Source organism: Lissotriton helveticus, chromosome 8 (genome assembly GCF_964261635.1).
Source record: "Lissotriton helveticus chromosome 8, aLisHel1.1, whole genome shotgun sequence".
Taxonomy (NCBI): domain Eukaryota; kingdom Metazoa; phylum Chordata; class Amphibia; order Caudata; family Salamandridae; genus Lissotriton; species Lissotriton helveticus.
Window position 1 is genome coordinate 1,097,516,220 of NC_136069.1, and position 19,229 is coordinate 1,097,535,448.

The 19,229-nt window shown below is 38.1% G+C and overlaps 1 pseudogene; it reads right to left on the bottom strand.

The window, feature by feature from the left end:
- Positions 1-933: 933 nt before the first annotated feature.
- LOC144773853 (low-density lipoprotein receptor 1 pseudogene) overlaps positions 934-19,229 on the bottom strand; it is a 35,598-nt pseudogene continuing 17,302 nt past the window's right edge.

The following is a 19,229-nucleotide window of genomic DNA, read 5'->3' on the forward strand; positions in this document are numbered from 1 at the left end:
TGATGTGAGCGGAGCTTGTCAGAACTCTGGCCACCCTCATCACCAACGTCAATTCCCTGGCCACAGCCATGTCGTCTGTTGTTTCCCAACTCCCTTCCCATAACACCGTCAATGTCTCCCCCTGTCCGTTGGCCCACACTGTTTCCCCCCGTACCCCCTGTGGGTCACGAGCCCATGTGGTGCCTGTTCCTGCTCCGACCAGCCGTGTGCCTGCATCAGACTCAGAGGATCCGGACATTGTGGTGTTAGAGGATGACCAAAAGGACACTTGACTTTTTGACTGATGCATCTTTGTGGACAAAAATGTATTGTCCCCTTGTAAATAGACTGGTTTCCCCGACGCTCCCTGACGTGTTATATTTTTGTTGCCCAACTCCAATCCAAGTTCCCCTCTCCATCTGCATTAATCATATGTTTTCCTTTCTCCCTTCCAAACGGGTAGTTGTTCTAATGATCTAACATAAATATGTTTGAGGAATTCTACTTACATTAACTTGTTTGTAAGTATGGGCGAATTTTGCGGATCTGCGGTCCGCGAATTCACGCAAAATCGCAAAAAAAAACCACAAGTTCGCGGATTTTCCCGCAAACTCGCGGATTTTTTTGCGATTTGCACTGGAGAACTTTCTACTGGCTCATCCAGAAGTGCTACCTCGTTGGGTAAATGTATAGTGCTTTTCTATACTACAGCTGCGTAAAGTGCCAAAAGAGTTGTCTCCAGTGACCATGTGTGTGTTAATATGCCATCACGCTGAAGGGCGCAGGGGTCCCTTGAGTGAGCTATCCATCATAGTGGGTAAATGGCGGGAAGACAGGGAGGGCAGGGTGGGCAGGGACAAACGGGGGAGCTTCTATACGAGCTCACATGCCTCTTGTGTGTATAAAAGGTCAGAGACCGATCAGAGCAGCAGACGAGGAGAAATAAGCTCCTGGTCACAGGAACTGCACAGGGATTGCGCTCATGAAAGTGAAGGATGCACTTTGCACAATGGCCCTGGGCCTGGCCAGCCCCTCCTTCACCAGTGTCCTCCTCTTGGCGCCGACGGTGTTGGCCACGGAGATGGTTCTGATGTCGGAGTCGGTCCAGTAGATGTTGCCGTGAATCCAGTCCACGGCGATGCCGTTGGGCGCTTTGATTTGATGCTCGATCACAGTGGTGAGAGAAGTTGTTGGCTTTGTCTAAGAAGGCACTGTACATCTTTTTCTGCGACAGGTCCGACCAGTAGATCTTTTGCTGACGATCTCCATGTCGAGAGCCACAACGTTTTTCAGCCACGGGATCAGACTCATGTACTCGCTGCCGTCTAACGTCATCTTCCGCACCTCATGTCGGTTAGTAAAAAAGAGGTAGGCCACGGTGCAAATTGCCTTGCATGTTTTGGACACCGGGTCGATCTGGTAATCCTGGTTGCAGGCATACTTGTAACTTCCCTCCAGGTTGATGCATATTTGGCTGCAGGTGTCAGGATTTTGGCACTCATCTATGTCTTCACATCGCTTGCTGTCGAGAAGGCAAAAGCTAGGGGGGCACATGCACTCATAGCCGATCTTTAGGTCCTTGTAGATGTGTGAGCAGCCTCCATTTCATCCCAGGCACTCGGTCTCACCACACTCCTTCAGCGGTTCATCTGACCAGTCGCGACAGTCCTTGTATTTGTTGCAGACTTGGTCCATGGAGATGCACTCCCCGCTTCGGCACTTGAACTTGTTTGTTCATTGTGAATTGTGAAACAACACTGTCTAATTGTGATCGATAAAGAAGTGAATGAGTTGTGTACTTGTTTTGCTCGTAATGTGCATGGGGTAGATTTACAAGTTCATTGCGTTACTATTGCATCACTTTTAAGATGGGAAAAGTGACGCGAAAGTGGTGCAAGGGTGTTGTAATCTGGTTTGGATTTTGAAATAGAGAGTAGAGTGCATCAGTAGGGTAAGTGCAGGTTAGTGTAGCGGTAACAATTACTATTATAACCCCAGGGGGGTGCATCTGTACGGAATGTGCTGGATAGTGAATCACTAAAAAAAAATATTCCAACCCCAAGGTGGTGTATCTGTAGGGTATGTGTTGGATAGTGTATGAGTAACAATTACTATTGCAAATCCAGGGGGTTGCGTCTGTGGGGTATTTGCCGGATAGTATATGAGTAACAATTACTATGAAAAAGAAAGGAGTTAAAGGAGAAGGAGACACGCACTTTCACTGTGAAAGTGGTAGAAGATAAAGTGATGAGAGATGATTTGCAAAGTGTTTAGGCTTGAGAACCTGGATAATCATTAAATGGGGTCTGGCAGTGAAATGCGTACTTATTCGGGAAGAAGTCTTTCCAAATCTTGCGAAAGCAAGTCATCTTTATTAATTGCCTCTTGCTGCGTGTACTTGCAAGGTTATCTGATTAGCTCGTAGGTTAAAAACAGAAACTTTCTACACCTCTTTTTGATTGGTTGTGAAGCATTGTAAGAAGACGTATTAGTGACCAATCCCTTTCCTTGCGCAGATTTTGAAAAACATTTGATTGGCTGTTGTGTGGTTAAATCTACCTTCCTGATCCTAATGTTGATTGACTTGTTTTTTCTATGTGATGTTACAATACACTCACCATGTACTTAGCCCACTTTGTGACGAACTTTATGTAGTATGCGTTTCAAAAACTAGTTGTGGTAGGGTGTTTTTAACTTAAACTGTGTACTGTGCTTACAAGTTTGTGGACTGTAATGGTATTTAAAAATATTATTTTATTTTCTATTCTATCATAATTGTGCTGACTTTCCTACTTTAGCGTGGAGTACTATGTTCTTTTATAAAATGTATAATTCTACAAACCATCCTTGAAAGAAAAATACTCATGTTTTCAAAATATTTTTATGGAGTCTTTTATATTCATCATATGGGTGAAATGCAAACATTCTTTTACATTCATTGGTATCACGCGTGGATCTTATTTTTTTTATCATAAGCACTCATTCCTTATGTTTACATTATATAAGTGTTTCCTCATCATCTTTTTATAAATATTTAGGCTTTTTTTACTTTTAGATAAAGTAGAATAGAAGTGCTACGTCAAACACTCCCTCACTACTTCATATTTCTTTTTTTCTGTACATTTCATGTCATTATTAAATTTAACAATCATTTTTAAAAATGGAAAGAATTATTAACATTTGAAGCCACAATTATATTATTTTTTTTCAAAAAAAGTGCTTGCGAAGATAATCCTCCTGTTCTTCACGAGTGAAAATTGGGAAAAGCACTACTCAATATAAATACGTTTAGCCCATTTTCATTTTAGAAGATAAAGAGTATTTTTTTTATTCCAAAGTATTTCGTTGTTTCATCGATTGTTTATTTATAGTACATTTTGCAATCATTAAGAAATAATTGCATACTAAAATAATATTAATTTTTAATGTATTAAATTCTCTGTTGTAAGTCATCCAACTCTAGTTGAAGGATCATTAAGTTATATATAAATTAAAATATACATTAACAATATGATCCCTCTGTGGAAATGAAAGATAAATTGAAGATTACGACATCGCTCCTAATAATTACTTTGCACGTAGTAATTCCTTAAATAACCGATATTTCTTGTAATGGTTCTTTAGTGAACTCGTTATTATATTCTATTTAAACGTAATCATACCACATTCTATAATCATTTAAATATTTTTGCTTTCTTTTTTAAATATATAAAACATATACCCATTAAGATAATTTACATCTCTTCGATTTTCTTTCCTTCCTCCGTCGAAATTCACCCAACTCCTTTGGAGGGGACATAATGTTTTATGTATTTTTAAATATACATTAACAATATGTTCCCTCTGAGAAAATGAAAGATATTCCAAGATGCTTCCGCAGTCCCGAATCATTACCTTGCTCGTAGTTTCTTCGCCCTTATTGATTCTCTAAAACGAAACTAATTATCCCACCATTGTGGTTTATATACTATTTGATTACTTAACAGTCTATGGGATCAATTTATTGCTCCTCACACTTTTAAGTCACGTTTTTCAGTTGACAGGTGTTCTCATTTGCACTGTTTTAGTGTGTCACGTGTTTATGTAAACGTGCCTCTTTCCATACTTTTTAACTTCCGTATAATTTCTAAAATGCTTTATTTATATTCGTTTTTCCTAATAAAGCATTTCTATAGGTTACTTTTTTTAATAGAGTATTAACATTCATTCCCCTTTTTTTCCGACTTATTTTTCTAGTAACTTCACTTTTTTTGTAAAACTGTTTTTAATATTCATCATTACCCTAAACCCCTATTTTCCCTACATCCCGTGCAAGAGATGCTCTCTATTAAACTTTGAGTATTCTAATTTATATCCGAGTGTTAATTTATTTAATTCCATTACCACAAGTTTTAATACATTTATTTATCTAATATTTTTAATCTTTCTTTATACAATGCAAGAGATACTGTTATTTGTGTAGAATAACACTATGAATCAGTGTCTATTTGGCAAAATTGAGAGAGATTAAGTTGGTTGGTTGATGTGTTTGCAGTTACATAAGTATATATACTCTTGCAGTAAGCCAGGTTTTAGGGTATGCAGTGCTTCAAACTCCTATGCATTATGCATGTAGTTGTGTAACCACCTTCACATTTGTGCTTCAGGCCTACAATTCCCCAGTCAGTATCTATATACTCCAGCTAACACAGTGTGACTCCTGTTGCAATTTGAAAATGACTCTTTGGTACCATGTAGTAATTCATTCCGTAAAGTAAAAGTGAACCAATTAAGAATTCACTCTGTGTCTTTACTTATATTAATGTAATCATTCACTCAGTAAGCATGTACTCATGCAGTGAGGCAGGCATAAGGGAATGCAGCAATTCAAAGTGCTATGTATTAGGCATGTAGTGGTTTAATAACCTTTATATTTAAGCTTGAGGACTACAATTCCCCACTCACTATACATACCAGGGGTCTCCAACCAGTAGCTCGGGAGATACTGGTAGCTCACCAGCACCCTGAAAGCGGCTCTCAGAGGTGAAGCCAAACCAAACCAATCTCAGAGATTCTGTGTATATTAAAGAAGGTAGTTCTGTTCTTTTCACTACCCTTAAGAGTTAGAGACAGCCATACCAATGGCAGGGCCTGTTCATAACACTCAAACACAAACTGTGGTGGCGTTTGAATTAATCAATTCGGGATGTATAGAGCTCACTATTCACCTGTGAGGGTTTCCAGGCGCTGGGGAAGTGTGTGGGGGGGATTTGTGCAGCTTTGGTCATTCAAAAAAGCAGGTGTTATGGCTATTTCTGAATGCTTTCAGTGTGGGTTCATCTGATGCTAAGGGGGAGTTCTTTCAAGGTCTTGGACATGATGTACGAGAAGGGTGTGCCTCCTGTCTGGTTATGTGAATACAGAGGATTTCTGTCAAGACCTGGTCAGAGGAGTGGAGGTTTCTTTTGTGGGTGTAGAAGGAGATTGAGGTATTGGAGTCCGGTGTTGTGGAGGGCTTTATAGGTGTGTGTGAGCAGCTTGAAGGTCACTGTTTTTGCGGCGGGTAACAAGTGCAGTTCTCGTTTATGCTGAGTAATGTGGTCTTGTCGTTGCATTCTGAGGATAACTCTGGCTGCGGTGTTCTGGACAGTCTGAAGTTTGTGGAGTAGAGATTTGTTGATTCTGACATAGAGGATGTTCCCGTAGTCCAGCCTGCTGGTGATGAGTGCTTGGGTGATAGTCTTCTTTAATTCTGCGGGTGGGTCTATTTGAAGGTCTTGCTGAGTATGTGGAGAGTGTTGAAGCATGTGGAAGCTGCAGTGTTGGCCTATGGGTCTGTCAGATGAAACATGTTTTCGCACTTTAAATCTAAGTTGGGGAAACTTACTGTTGTGGTAATCCCATTTGTGGCACACTGTATGTGGTGATTTGAATTTTACTTGATTAGAAGCATTTAATATTGATAAGCATTTTCCTAGCATTCTGCTGATAACTTCATCTGGAATTTTTGGTTGGTTACTACTGACAATTGTGTTGAGGGTGGAGATAGTGTAATGTTAATAGATACCCCCAGCACAACCCCTACACTTCACAAACACCACTACACTATCGTAAACTCTAAACACTATCCCCAGCATGAACCTCTACAGTACTTAAACACTATTGCACTACTCTATACCCTAAAACACTACCCACTCCAGTAGACAAACACTACTGGACTATTCTAAACCCTACAACACTACCTTCAGCAGAACCCCCTACACTACACAAACAGCAGTGTACTACCCTAAACGCTAAATGTACCACCAACACGACCCCCTACTCTAGACAAAGACCTATGCACTACTATAAACCCTAAATCTATCCCCAGCATAACCCGTTCACTACACAAACACCACTACATTACCCTAAACCCTAGAACACTACCCCTAACACTTATACAGACAGAACTTCATTTATTTATATAGATAGTTACTCATAGTTAGTGTTATAAAATCACTAATACAAGTATACAGTTATCTATACAGTTACTGATGCAATCACTGAGTCATATGTATACTTCTTTATATACAAGAAATGTCACATACGTTGCCTTTTATTTTTGTACTTTATTGCACTTGTACCATTGAGAGATATATTTGCTAATGACCACACCCATAAAGATGTTAACTCACCCAAACAATTGTTATAACATGTAGTCTTAACGTCATATACTTACTGAATCAACTATTCACACATCTTTGGGCAGTCACACATCCCCCACCGAACCACACACACATTCATTCTCCCATACATATACTTAGTTAAGTAATCAATATGTAATATAGACTTTCACGTAGCTAGTAACCAACTGGTGCAGCAGTTTACAGAACAACTGTCAAAGTAATACAAATATTCACATAGTTTAGTCACTATTCAATATATTTAATGAGACAGTATAAATGAGTCAATTAAACAATCAATCACACTGCTACTAAACCCTTTATCCAGATATTTTATATCCACTCATTCTTTAATGCAGATTGTTATATATATATATAATACATATTTAAATAACAAACCAAACCACATTCACTGGATGTTGTCATCAGTGATGTCATAAGTGATGTCATATGAGATGTCATCAGTGATGTGATCAGTGATGTCATTAACCATGTCATAAATGAAGTAATATATATACGTAAAGAGCTGCGTATGAAGGGGCCATACTTCTAAGGAAAGGAAAAGTCGCACAAAGTAACTTTTATTCTCTTTGTAAATATGGAGGAGGCACCTGCGCAACCAGTATGTCACAAAAAGTGACGTACTGGTGGCGCAGAGAGCTTGTAATTCTGCCATAGAATTGTTTTCATTTCTGCTAATTTATTTCTTTCAATATATGCTACAATGCACAGCATAGATTGTAGGAGAAAAATGCCTTCACTGATTTTGTAAAGGAAGGTGTATCTTCCTGGACAAAAACAAACTCCACACAACACAGATATTCTTGCACCATGGTGCAAGGGTGGCTGTATCACCACATGCCTGCAGTTTAAGCAGCAGTGCAGAGGGAAGGACAGACTTACAACATATTTATGTACATATGTTGCATCTCTGTGCTTCGGCAGTAGCTCAGCGGCGTTACTGAGAGGGGCACAAGTAGTGCTGGAGTCATCGACCGGAACAGTTGTGTTCCCTGGGACCCCACCCTCCAGACGCCAGGTCGAGTGGTATGTTTCAATAAACTCGTTTATGTCACCCATGTTGGCGGAACTCCCTCCACATTGCCCCACATTGATTATCAAAAGTGACTACTACCCTTATAGCACCAAACTAAGGTAAGGGGGGTATTATATGAGACTGGGACAGTCAGACGTCCTGAAGAAGACCGAGGTGACCAATCATTTGAGGGCACTCAGAGGTCGAAACATGTTGACTGTAGCAGTAAAGGAGGGGTGCTAGGTGGTCCTAATATCCTACCTTAGCACTACCAGCCATTATTTAGTTTAAATCCTAACCTTGGAACCTACTAAATAAGTTATTTTTGGTATCCAGGAGCCTGTTTTATCCTCACTATTCCCTACTTCAAATTTTTGTTCTATCACTGTACCCAGTCTTGGATTGTTTGTGTTTGTTTGTGAACATTGTTGTCACTCTCAGTTTTGTGTTGCACTTTGTTTTTTGTATTATTTGTTTCCCCTCCCTATGCTCCGCCCAGTGCGTTGCTACGCCTGGGCGTCGCAGCAGACCCGATGATGAAGCATGTCACACACATTGTGTGTGAGTGAGGGCAGTTTTTCACTATACACAAATGTGTCACTGCTTATACACTCTCCTATGTGCTTTTCTTTCCTCTCCACCCCTCTTTTTGTGTATATAACGTTCACACACTAGCATATAAATTTAGCTCTTTCTTTAGCCAGTGTAGTTAGTTCTGAAAATAACTATTTTTTTGTTTTTTTGTACTTTTATATATTTTTTTATTTTTTAAACGTTTTTTTCTTTTTCATCTTTTTTTTAAAAAGAAAAAAGTCAACAGGACGAACAAAACCATACACTTTTGAGGGAATTAAAAAAAAAAACTAGCATTGATGGTTATCAATTGCTCTGCAAACTAGGTCTCTTATTGCTCCCCATAACAAATTAAACTAAAGCACTTCACGCAGTGCATTCTAACTTTCACAAATTGGAGACGTATGTCTGGTGGCGATGTTAAAGGTGATGCCACAGAGGTACTTGGTATTGCCGGTGGTGCAGGTGTATTTTGGCGCAGTCTTCTACATTCTTCGTGAGCATAGTTCACAGGATGCTGGGATTGGAGGTGCTTGCGCATACTAGCTGTGCCACAGGAGTATTTCTTGTTTAGATCTCCTCTGGAGAGGACTGCCTGGCAAATCTTGCATGTCACCTTGGTGGCATTACATTTCTTTTGTCCCTCTGGAAAAGTAAAATTTTTCCGTACAATGGATGTATATCTTTTGGGAGGGTGAGGTTCTGGTAGAAATTGTTCAGTAACAAAATCATTAGCATCAGATGATTCTTGTAGTGGTGTAGCAATTTTTGAATCCAAAAAAAGAAGTTAATTTTTCCAATGACGAAAAAGTGAGGTTTTTCTCAGAATAGGTCTTCTCTTAAGGAAGGTCTAAGAAGAGTGATTATAATGGGTGGGGTTTTTAAATAGTTATAAGTAAGTGTTATAAACCAATGAAATCTCTTTTTTTTAGAATTGTAACATGGTGGCTACGTTCTGCGTAGCAATCGAGAGAGGTGCGCTATGGGTGCGGGACTGCTCAAAAAATTATTTCAAGAAATAGAATGAAAATATTAAAATATTTTAATAAATATAACAAATATATATATATATATATATATTACCTTTTTTTAAATATATAAAAAATGTGTAATGTAATCTAAAAAAAGATATATTCTAAATATAATATATTTGAAAAAAAATTGAAAATCAGTATCAAATAAATAAATATAACAATTAATAGATTTAAAAATTGTCATTGAATAAATCTTTTAAAATCACTGAAAAAACCTTGGGTTTCAATCAAGTTATACTTTATAATTCTCATTTAAAAATCCTTTGAAATTCACTGAAAAAAACATAGGTTTCAAGCAGGTTATAGTTGGGAATTAGCATATATAAAACCTTAGAAGTTCACTAAAAAAATAGGTTTCAAGCAGGTTATAGGCAGGAATTCGCATTTAAAAAACCTTAGAAATTCATTGAAAAAAAAATAGGTTTCAAGCAGGTTATAGTTAGGAATTAGCATTTAAAAAACCTTAGAAATTCACTGAAATGTCACAGTGATGTCACTGACCATGTCATGAATGATGTCATATGTGACATCATCAGCAGTGGATTGCGGCCGTGCGAGTTATACTTAGTACAACTAACTATAGCGGAGGAATTTCAATGGTTTTGTACAAGTGAAATGTCCAGCTAACTATACCACCCCTTAAACCTATGTTTTTTTCAGTGAATATATATATTACCTACTGGCGGTCGCCAGTAGGTATATATAGTTAGGATTTTTTCCCTATGGGATTTTTGAAAATTCTATGTCTAATAACTTTGGCGTTTGTGGACGGAATTGGCTGAAATTTTCAGGAAAATGGAATATTTTGTTTCTGAGCAGCCCCTGAAAATTTGGGGGGGGGGGTTCGTCAAGGGGGGGCCGAGAAAAAAGGGGGGTCCCAAAACGTGTTTTTCCCATGTTAATTTCCATAGGGCGGTTGGCCTCACTTTTAGCCCGAACGGCTGAATGGATTTGCACCAAACTTGGCAAAATTGTAGGGACTGTTAGCCCGATGTGCCTTTGCTAGGTCTCAATATATGTGCTCCAGTGGATTTTGAGAAATTAACGTTCAAAAAAAGATATATATCTGTAAGCGCGCTCTGGGCAGCGCTCCGGTTCGCGTACTTGACGCGTAACGGAACTTCGCGAAGCTGATTGGCTCTCCGGTGTCTGTCAACATTCTAAACAGTCCGGAGCGGCCGCCATCTTGTCTCTCGGTAGGATCGAGAGACAAGAGGAGGCCAAAACAAAGGGGCAAATGACCATAAGGGGGCATAGTAGATCCTCCCTGACCCCCTAGGTTTGATGTGGAGGCTTTAAAAGGGCCCCGTTCTGGGGAGCGTACTAGAAGGAAAAAAGAATGATAGACTTTTCAAATACTGTATGTTAATTGATTGTTGGTTTTGTTGATTATTTTTTAATTTCTTTATTTTTTAAGCAATTATTTATTATTGTGATTGTGTTTCAAAATGTAATAAACTTTCTAACATTTCACTGTCTGAAATGTCATTATTTTCATTGAACATAGTTTGTAATCTCTGAGGGTGTAAAATGTCCTCATTTTGAAGGAGGTCATCTACTGCTTGTACACATTGCAGTAGTACTTGGTCCCAAGTTTCATCCATAAATTCTATATAATTTGGATCAATTATTTCTTGGCTGCTCTCTTGCAGGACAATTTGAAATGAAACTTTGTGTTCGCCTTCCATTTTGCCTGAAATTTGGATAAAAAAATATATATTAGTAGAGATAGGGCACTGTTGGGATTAATTTTAGATAGGCAGTTTTTATCAGTGAATTTATCTTTGGGCAGTGTATAGTATCAGAGTGGAAGTAGGAATATAAAAAAGTGTATGTGATTTAACGTAAGTAAATTCATAATTATACAAGAGAAGCCTAACTCCATCCATAACAATAACAGAGAAGTCTATCTAAATCTATAACTACTACAGAGGGATAGTATATAACTATCAGAAAAAGTTTACCATATTAACTTATAGTGCACAATATACTTCAGTTTTTAAAATAACAACTTACCTTTACAAAGAAGTTGAAGTGATTAGTGAAAATCCAATTGAAATGTACACCAGGAAGTAGTAGTCAAAATGGCTGTGTTCCCTTCTCTTCCTTTAAATATATTCAGGTATATAACGAATCAAATGTCAGGTAAAAAAAGTAGAAAATGAAAGTAACATTTTCATTGGTTGTCAATTCCAACACTTCAGATGTGTTTTGTGAAGTAATTTACCTCACGGTATTTAGAGAGGTCTACAGGCTAAATGGCTAAATGGAATTTCAATCAAATTTGTGAAAATGATAGGGATTGGTATGTAGTATGAGCTAATCTATATTTGGTGAGAGTGTCTCCAGTCGTTTTTCTGTAAATTACTTTCCCACCTTTTTTGATGGTGCGCTTCCCAGGGAGCGACCCGGTACGCGAACTGGCGAGCGCCCCGGTACGCGAACCTGAAGCGTAACGGGAGTCCACCATTTTGTGTTTCGGTCGACTTAAGATACAAGATGGAGGGCAAATAATGTTCAGAATGGGTGGAAGGGGGCACGGTAGACTTATCTTGACCCCCTAGGTTTTCTGAGGGTGGCTGAGGAGGCTTATATGTGCGAAAAAAAACATTTTTTTTAAAAATTTCGCAAGGTTAGCTTCCGGTTCGCGTACCGGGTAGCGCCCCGGGGAGCGTACTTTGTTGAAAATTTGTGAAAAAAGTTAGAGAAAAATAATAATTGTGAGTGATCAGATGTAGGGTAGCTCTGAGAAGAGCTTTTGGGTTTATGGTACATTTAGGTACTTATAAGTAGGTACCAATGCACAGTCTTAAATTCAGAATGAAAATTCTGTTGCCCTCATCTGAGAAGTGAACTCCATCTCCTCTGTAGATATCTTGCATGTAGAAACGCAAGTTATTGTTGTACATGGAGCCCATTCCATGGTCTCTCATGTAAGCTGAAACAGATTTGTTTACATGCTTCCTCGACTTCTCAATTTGTGGACAAAATTGGTTTGACCACCTCCATTTCTGTCTTTGGCATATATTTGAATATACCAAGGCAGTTTGAGGAAAAAGTGCCATCAATTGCTCAAAGGTGTCCTTTAAAAGCATTTCCAGACCTACCCCAGTCAAAGTGCCCAAATCATTACCTCCACAGTGCACAATTAACAGGTCAGGTTTTGGCAAATGCATAAAGGTTTTCACCAATGGTATCAATTGGTGACATTTTAATCCTCTGTGGCCAAACCACTTAATTTCCACATCTTGTAAATTGAGGTTAGGTAAATTTCTGTTCTCAGCATACCTCTGAGCCCAATAGATGTAACTATGTCCAACAATACAGACAGAAAACATGGTGAGAGAAGGTTCTGCTGCAGTCAGATGAAGTGTGGCAATGAAATGGCAGTTGAAAAAATAAGAGTTTAAAATGAAAAAAATTGTGGAGTTTCTGTGTTAATGAAGCAGTAACAGTGATTGGTTGATTTTGATTGCTGAAAACAGAAAGTTAGGGTGCATGGATGAGTTCTTTGAAAGATGTATTTTGAATGGTCAATAAAAAATCATTAAATGAAAGATTGCACTGGATATGCAGGTGCACTGAGAGTTCAGAGTTCAATTGAAACATTGTTGTGTGAACTTGCAAACACCAGAGGTCTTCCAAGAGGTGGTTGCTATGCAAAAAAGGCAGAGAGGGCAGAGGGGGGAAGGGTTTTGATTTGAAAAAAGTGAGGGAAGAGTTTTGATTGGGTGACATGAGAGATATGTGTGAAGAATTACAGCATTTCTGTGCTTTTGATAGCTGCAGACTCTGGAGTGCATACCTTTTGCTCTGCTGAAGACAAATTGGTGTGTTTCTGAGACTGTTTTGAAACTCATAAAGTATTTGCTAAGGTGAGAAAAGATTTCTTTAATTTAGATAGAGAATAGTGTGCTTTAAGGAGAAAATTATGAAGAAAGTTGTGTTTTTAAAATGTTGCTTTGTCTCAAGTGTTTTACAAATAGATTTTGTTTCTTTGAGAAATTGTAATTGGAGAAAATGTGAAGTATTAGTACTGACAGGGTGTTTTTGTGCATAGGAGATGTGGAGTGTTTTCAAATTATGACTTGAAAATCGTTTTTGAGGAAAAGGAATGGTTTTAAAATTTATGACAAGGACATAATGGTGTATGCTTCTTTATAAGGCATTTGAGTGTCTCTGATGTTATTTTTCCCATTTTAATGGAAGACCTTTCCCTGTGGAGCAAATTCCTTGTAAATATGCTCCCACCTGTGCATGGCAAATTTAGATTTTGATTGTTTGCGTTACATAGCCATGTTAAAAGTGACCCAAACATGCTGCAAAGGCAATCAAAAAACGCTTTCATGTGTCTTAAGGACATTTTAAGTCATTTCCCCATGTGGAGTGTTTTCAAATTATGACTTGAAAATCGTTTTTGAGGAAAAGGAATGGTTTTAAAATGTATGACATGGACATAATGGTGTATGCTTCTTTATAAGGCATTTCAGTGTCTCTGATGTTATTTTTCCCATATTAAATTAAAAGACCTTTCCCCGTGGAGCAACTTCCTTGTAAATATGCTCCCACCTGTGCATGGTAAATTTAGATTTTGATTGTTTGAGTTACATAGCCATGTTAAAAGTGACCCAAAAATGCTGCAAAGGCTTTAAAAAAACGCTTTCATGTGTCTTAAGGACATTTTAAGTCATTTCCCCATGTGCAGTGTTTTGAAATTATGACTTGAAAATCGTTTTTGAGGTAAAGGAATGCTTTTAAAATTTATGACAAGGACATAATGGTGTATGCTTCTTTATAAGGCATTTTAGTGTCTCTGATGTTATTTTTCCCATATTAAATTAAAAGACCTTTCCCCGTGGTGCAAATTCCTTGTAAATATGCTCCCACCTGTGCTTGGCAAATTTAGATTTTGATTGTTTGAGTTACATAGCCATGTTAAAAGTGACCCAAAAAAGTTGCAAAGGCTATAAAAAAACACTTTCATGTGTCTTAAGGACATTTTAAGTCATTTCCCCGTGGGCAGTGTTTTCAAATTATGACTTGAAAATCGTTTTTGAGGTAAAGGAATGTTTTTAAAATTTATGTGCGCCATATGCCCCCAAATTTCTTTTTCAGGGGTGCAGCAGGGTGTTCTTGAGACACCCCTGCACCCTTGGAAAAATTCCTAATTTGCGATTAGCTAATTGCTAATCGCAAATTGCACCTTCATTCCTATGGGCCTCCTGGCCCATGGAAATGAATGGGTAATTTGCAATTAGCAATTTGCTCATCGCAAATTAGGAATGGTAAAGAATCGCTATTTATTCCTTAAAATTCGCTATTTAGGAAATGCAAAATAGTTTGATGATACATATGGCGGTTCATCTCTAACAAGATAAGAAGCTTAGGGATAGATTTATGATGACTGGCGCAATGAAGTGGACATCACTTACTTCATTGGTAGGCCTTTACATGTATTATCTCCTCTGTATTCTTCAACAAGCGTAACTTTGATCTGCAACCCTGAGTAGGCCTCACCTTAAACAAACCTCTGGATAGGCCACACCTTATCGTCATCCTGAATTAATCATTTAAAATGCTAGGGACAGATTTATGATAGGTGTATGCCTCTTTTGCGCCACTGTGCGTCACTTTTGTGATGCAGCGGCGGTGCAAAAGATTTGCTATGAGGCGACAAAATTACAAATTGATGCATTTAGGCAGATGTGTCATGCTGTAAAAAAACCGTGCCACATGAAACCGATGCAGCAGTGATGCAAAAGATGCACCATGTTGCAAGACAGGCCTCACTTGGGGCCATATGTATCAAGCTAATTAGCATTCGCAAAGGCCGAAATTCTGCGAATTTCGGCCTTTGCGAATGCTAATTAGACAAATGGTATGTATCAAACAAGTTTGATGCAAAATAAGGAATAGCAAAATTTGCTATTCCTTATTTTGCGATTGCACTTAAGGATTTGCAAATTTTGCGATTCCTTAAATGCAATGTATCAAACAAAAAATATGCAAAAAATGCCATTAAGGATTTGCAAATTACCACCAACTTCTAGTTGGTGGTAATTTGCAAATTCTTTTCAAAAAGCTTTTTTTCCAAAAAACAAAAGGTGCCATATGACGCCCATACATGCCCTTAGGGCATGTATGTGCGCCATATGCCCCCAAATTTCTTTTTCAGGGGGTGCAGCAGGGTGTTCTTGAGACACCCCTGCACCCTTGGAAAAATTCCTAATTTGCGATTAGCTAATTGCTAATCGCAAATTGCACCTTCATTCCTATGGGCCTCCTGGCCCATGGAAATGAATGGGTAATTTGCAATTAGCAATTTGCTCATCGCAAATTAGGAATGGTAAAGAATCGCTATTTAATACCGATTTTGTACATACATACCGTTTTGCATTTCCTAAATAGCGATTCCTTAAAATTCGCTATTTAGGAAATGCAAAATAGTTTGATGATACATATGGCGGTTCATCTCCAACAAGATAAGAAGCTTAGGGATAGATTTATGATGACTGGCGCATCACCAGGGATGTGCCAGTCATCCTGCGCCGCTGTTCCGCCACCCATGGTGTGCTGCATTTACAATGCGGCGCACCATGGGGCAAAAACGGCACAGATGCGTGACGCATCTGTGCCGTAAAGGTGGCGCATTGCTGGAGTTGTATCGCAAGTGCGATGCAGCTCCAGCAAGGCTCAGGGGTGCCCCATCTCCACAATGCTGCGTCAAGACCTATGCCTGCTTCAAGCAGGCGCAGGGTTTTGACGCAGCTTTGTCCTATCTGATTGTAAATGCGGCACACCATGGGTGGCAGAGCAGCGGTGCACGTTAACTGGTGCATCCCTGGGGATGTGCCAGTTAACATAAATCTGCCCCTTTACATTTAAGTATGTGCAGGGGACACAGAGTCGGTGAGGCTTATCCAAGGTTAAGAAGAGATGAGTCCTGTTCACTGAAAAATTGGACATAGGCTTCACCTCCTCAGCATCGCTGGACATGGCTAAATAATAGCTGCAAAATGTTACTCTTGTTAAACAATTTTACTATTATAATCTCTGAGATTTGTCTCTTACTCTGCAACATCTCATTGTTGTTATCTTTCTTTAAAGATAAAGACAACATCAACATGAGCGACAATCAGCAATCAGTTGATTTCGACCTCATCATTGAACTCGTAATTGAAACATCAGTGGATGTTGATCCCTTGGATGATTTAAATCCTGAGGATGAAGAAGAACGTGATGAGGATGCAGATTTGTCAGAATTGTATGACATAGGATGGGAAGCTGACGTGCTTGAGCCTATGGAACTATAAACATTTATTTTAAAAATTTATAATAAATGAAAAGTAAAAATGTAAACCGTTTCATTTAAAAATAAAGACACCTTCAAAAACAGGTTATGTGTAGTGTCTTCAATAAAATATTAAAATATGCTCATAAAATTAGATCAGATTCACATATAAAACAGCACAGGTAAAATGAATATAAATTCCATTTCTTTTCTGCTATTTCTGTATTCTAAATTTGCCAAGCACTAAAAAATCTTCTATGTAAAAATGTCAAGTAGTGTGTTAAGTTTTTGATGACTGTTATTGATTTACTGTTTGGTAATAGTGGTTAATAACATTTTTTATTATATTTTACCACAGATTCAACTGCAGATCATTTCAAGATTTCAGCATGCCAACCAAAGTAAGACTGAGAAAGGCTGCAAAACGTCAAAGACAGCAGGTCAATGAAAAAAAGCAGCAGTCTTCTAACAAAAAGATTTGTCAAGTCACCAAGAAAGCACCGGGTAAGAGTACAAAAACATTCATAAGAAATATCTGTAGTAAAAAAAATATTACTACAGAAAATGTTTCAGTCCAGAAAAAGAGAAGCAATTTAAACGGAAAGGAAAGGCCAATGAAAAATGTTACTGCTAGAGCAAGCGATAACTCTGTGCATGATAGTAGAAGGAAACAACAGTTTAGGGACATTCGTAAACGAATGTTCCGCAACAGGATAATTGGCAATTTGTTAAAAAATATTAAGAAAGGTCAACAGAAAGTGGTTTTTTATAAGAGAAAAAAAATAGTTGAGAAAGTTATTGATCAGGCATTTGAAATTAAACGTAAGTTATTTATTTTGATAATCAATAGAATTAGGAAGCTAAACAAGGCAATTTATGATTTCAAAAGAAATAGTAGATGGAAGAGAATAGTTAATCGTAGTAATTTTTGTGAAGTTTTTTCTGGAGAATGGATGCATAGTTCAAGCTGTGAGGCATTTTTTAATGAGGAGAGTTATTTCCAGGATAATGATTTGGTGCATGCAGTTGACACCAGTGGTCGAGCTTATGAAGTGAAAGATGGTTGTCCAGTTGAAAAAGAAAAACTTGTGACAACAGAGACAGAAGAGGTGTTAGGTAATGAGGTTTTAGGAAGACGTCCTAAGGGTCCTGTGTACACCTGGAAGTGTAGTAGTATTTGCAGTGTGCGACAGGATTCCATCAATTTGCTTTGTGATTTTGTACGGTCATTTAATAAGAAAAGTTTGAAGCAGAAAATGAAGTTGTTGCAAGAATTAGATCCTTGCAGAGTGAGAGAAGTGACAGGTTTGCATGGTCATTCACTGGCTTGTCTTTCCAGGAGAGTATTCCAGAGTGTTTTTCATCATTTCAGGATGCTAGCAGTGCATCATAATAAAGTGAGGAAATTTGTTAGAATGTTGTATTATGCTAAGAGTCCAGCAATTATGCTTAAACAATTATGCGCTGCTCTTTTGCATGGTTCTGAAATAGATGTGAAGAATATATGTGAAGAAATTGAGTTTTGTTACTTTGGAAGTAAAGAGGAGAATGTTGAAATTGACCAAGAAGAAGAGGGTAATGTGGAAGATAGTGTACAGGTTTCCAGTACAGATAATTTCCAGAGGGAAATTGCGACGTTTCAGGTGAAATCAAGTGAGAGGCCAAATTTCACTTGTGTGTGTTGTCGACGCACTTATTATAAGAATCAGACTAAGTTAGTGGATTTATATGCAAAAAGTGAAAGGGAAAATAATAGTGAATGGAAGGATTTCACAACATACTTGATGGTAGAAAATTGTTTTGATTTGGGATTGGATCAACGTGTGTGTACTTATTGTTGTAACAAATTAAATCAAAACCAGATGCCTGCTAGAGCAGTTCATAATAATCTGGAATTGGTTGAGATTCCTTCTGAATTGAAGGATTTAAATACTTATGAATCTATTTTGATTCAAAGTATCCATCCCTTTCAGGCTATTGTAAGAATGGAGCCAAAGACAGGGAAATTGCCTCCATCAGATTTACAGAGAGGATTAAAGGGAAGAGTTGTGTATTTGCCTCTAGATTTGAAGAAAAACATTAACACAATTGGAGTAGAAAAAGTGGAAGAGGAACCTCTGGTTATCTTATTTAATGGGGTTCCGACAAAGAATAAGAAAAATAGAAAGATTTAGTGGATGTTAGGAAAGTTAAAAAGGCAACATTGTATTTGAAAAAAAATAATAAATACTATAAGAATGTATATGTTGCAGAAGAGGAAGTAAGTGAGGAAGAGGATAGCGATTTGTGTGCTGGTCAAATTGAGAAAGTAGAACCCTGTACTAGTGAAGAAATATATGAACATTATAGTGTTCATCCTTTGCATTCCAAGGAAGTCATGGGGAATGCTATTGAGTTGTTTCAAATGAAACAAGCCAAAGGGAGTCCCATTAGTGTTTGGGAGGAAAGTTTGGAAGCTCGGTGTTTCCCACAGCTTTTTCCAACAGGTCAGGGAGGAAGATATGATGAGCGACCTCATCAAATTCCTGCTTCTGAATACCGGACTTTGCGATTGTATGCAGGAGATGCTAGGTTTCGACAATGCATTCCCTATTTGTTTCATCTCCTGTTTGAAAGCGATCTGTCTGGACTGTCATATGCAGTGAACCACATCTTGAAAAGTGGTATACACATGC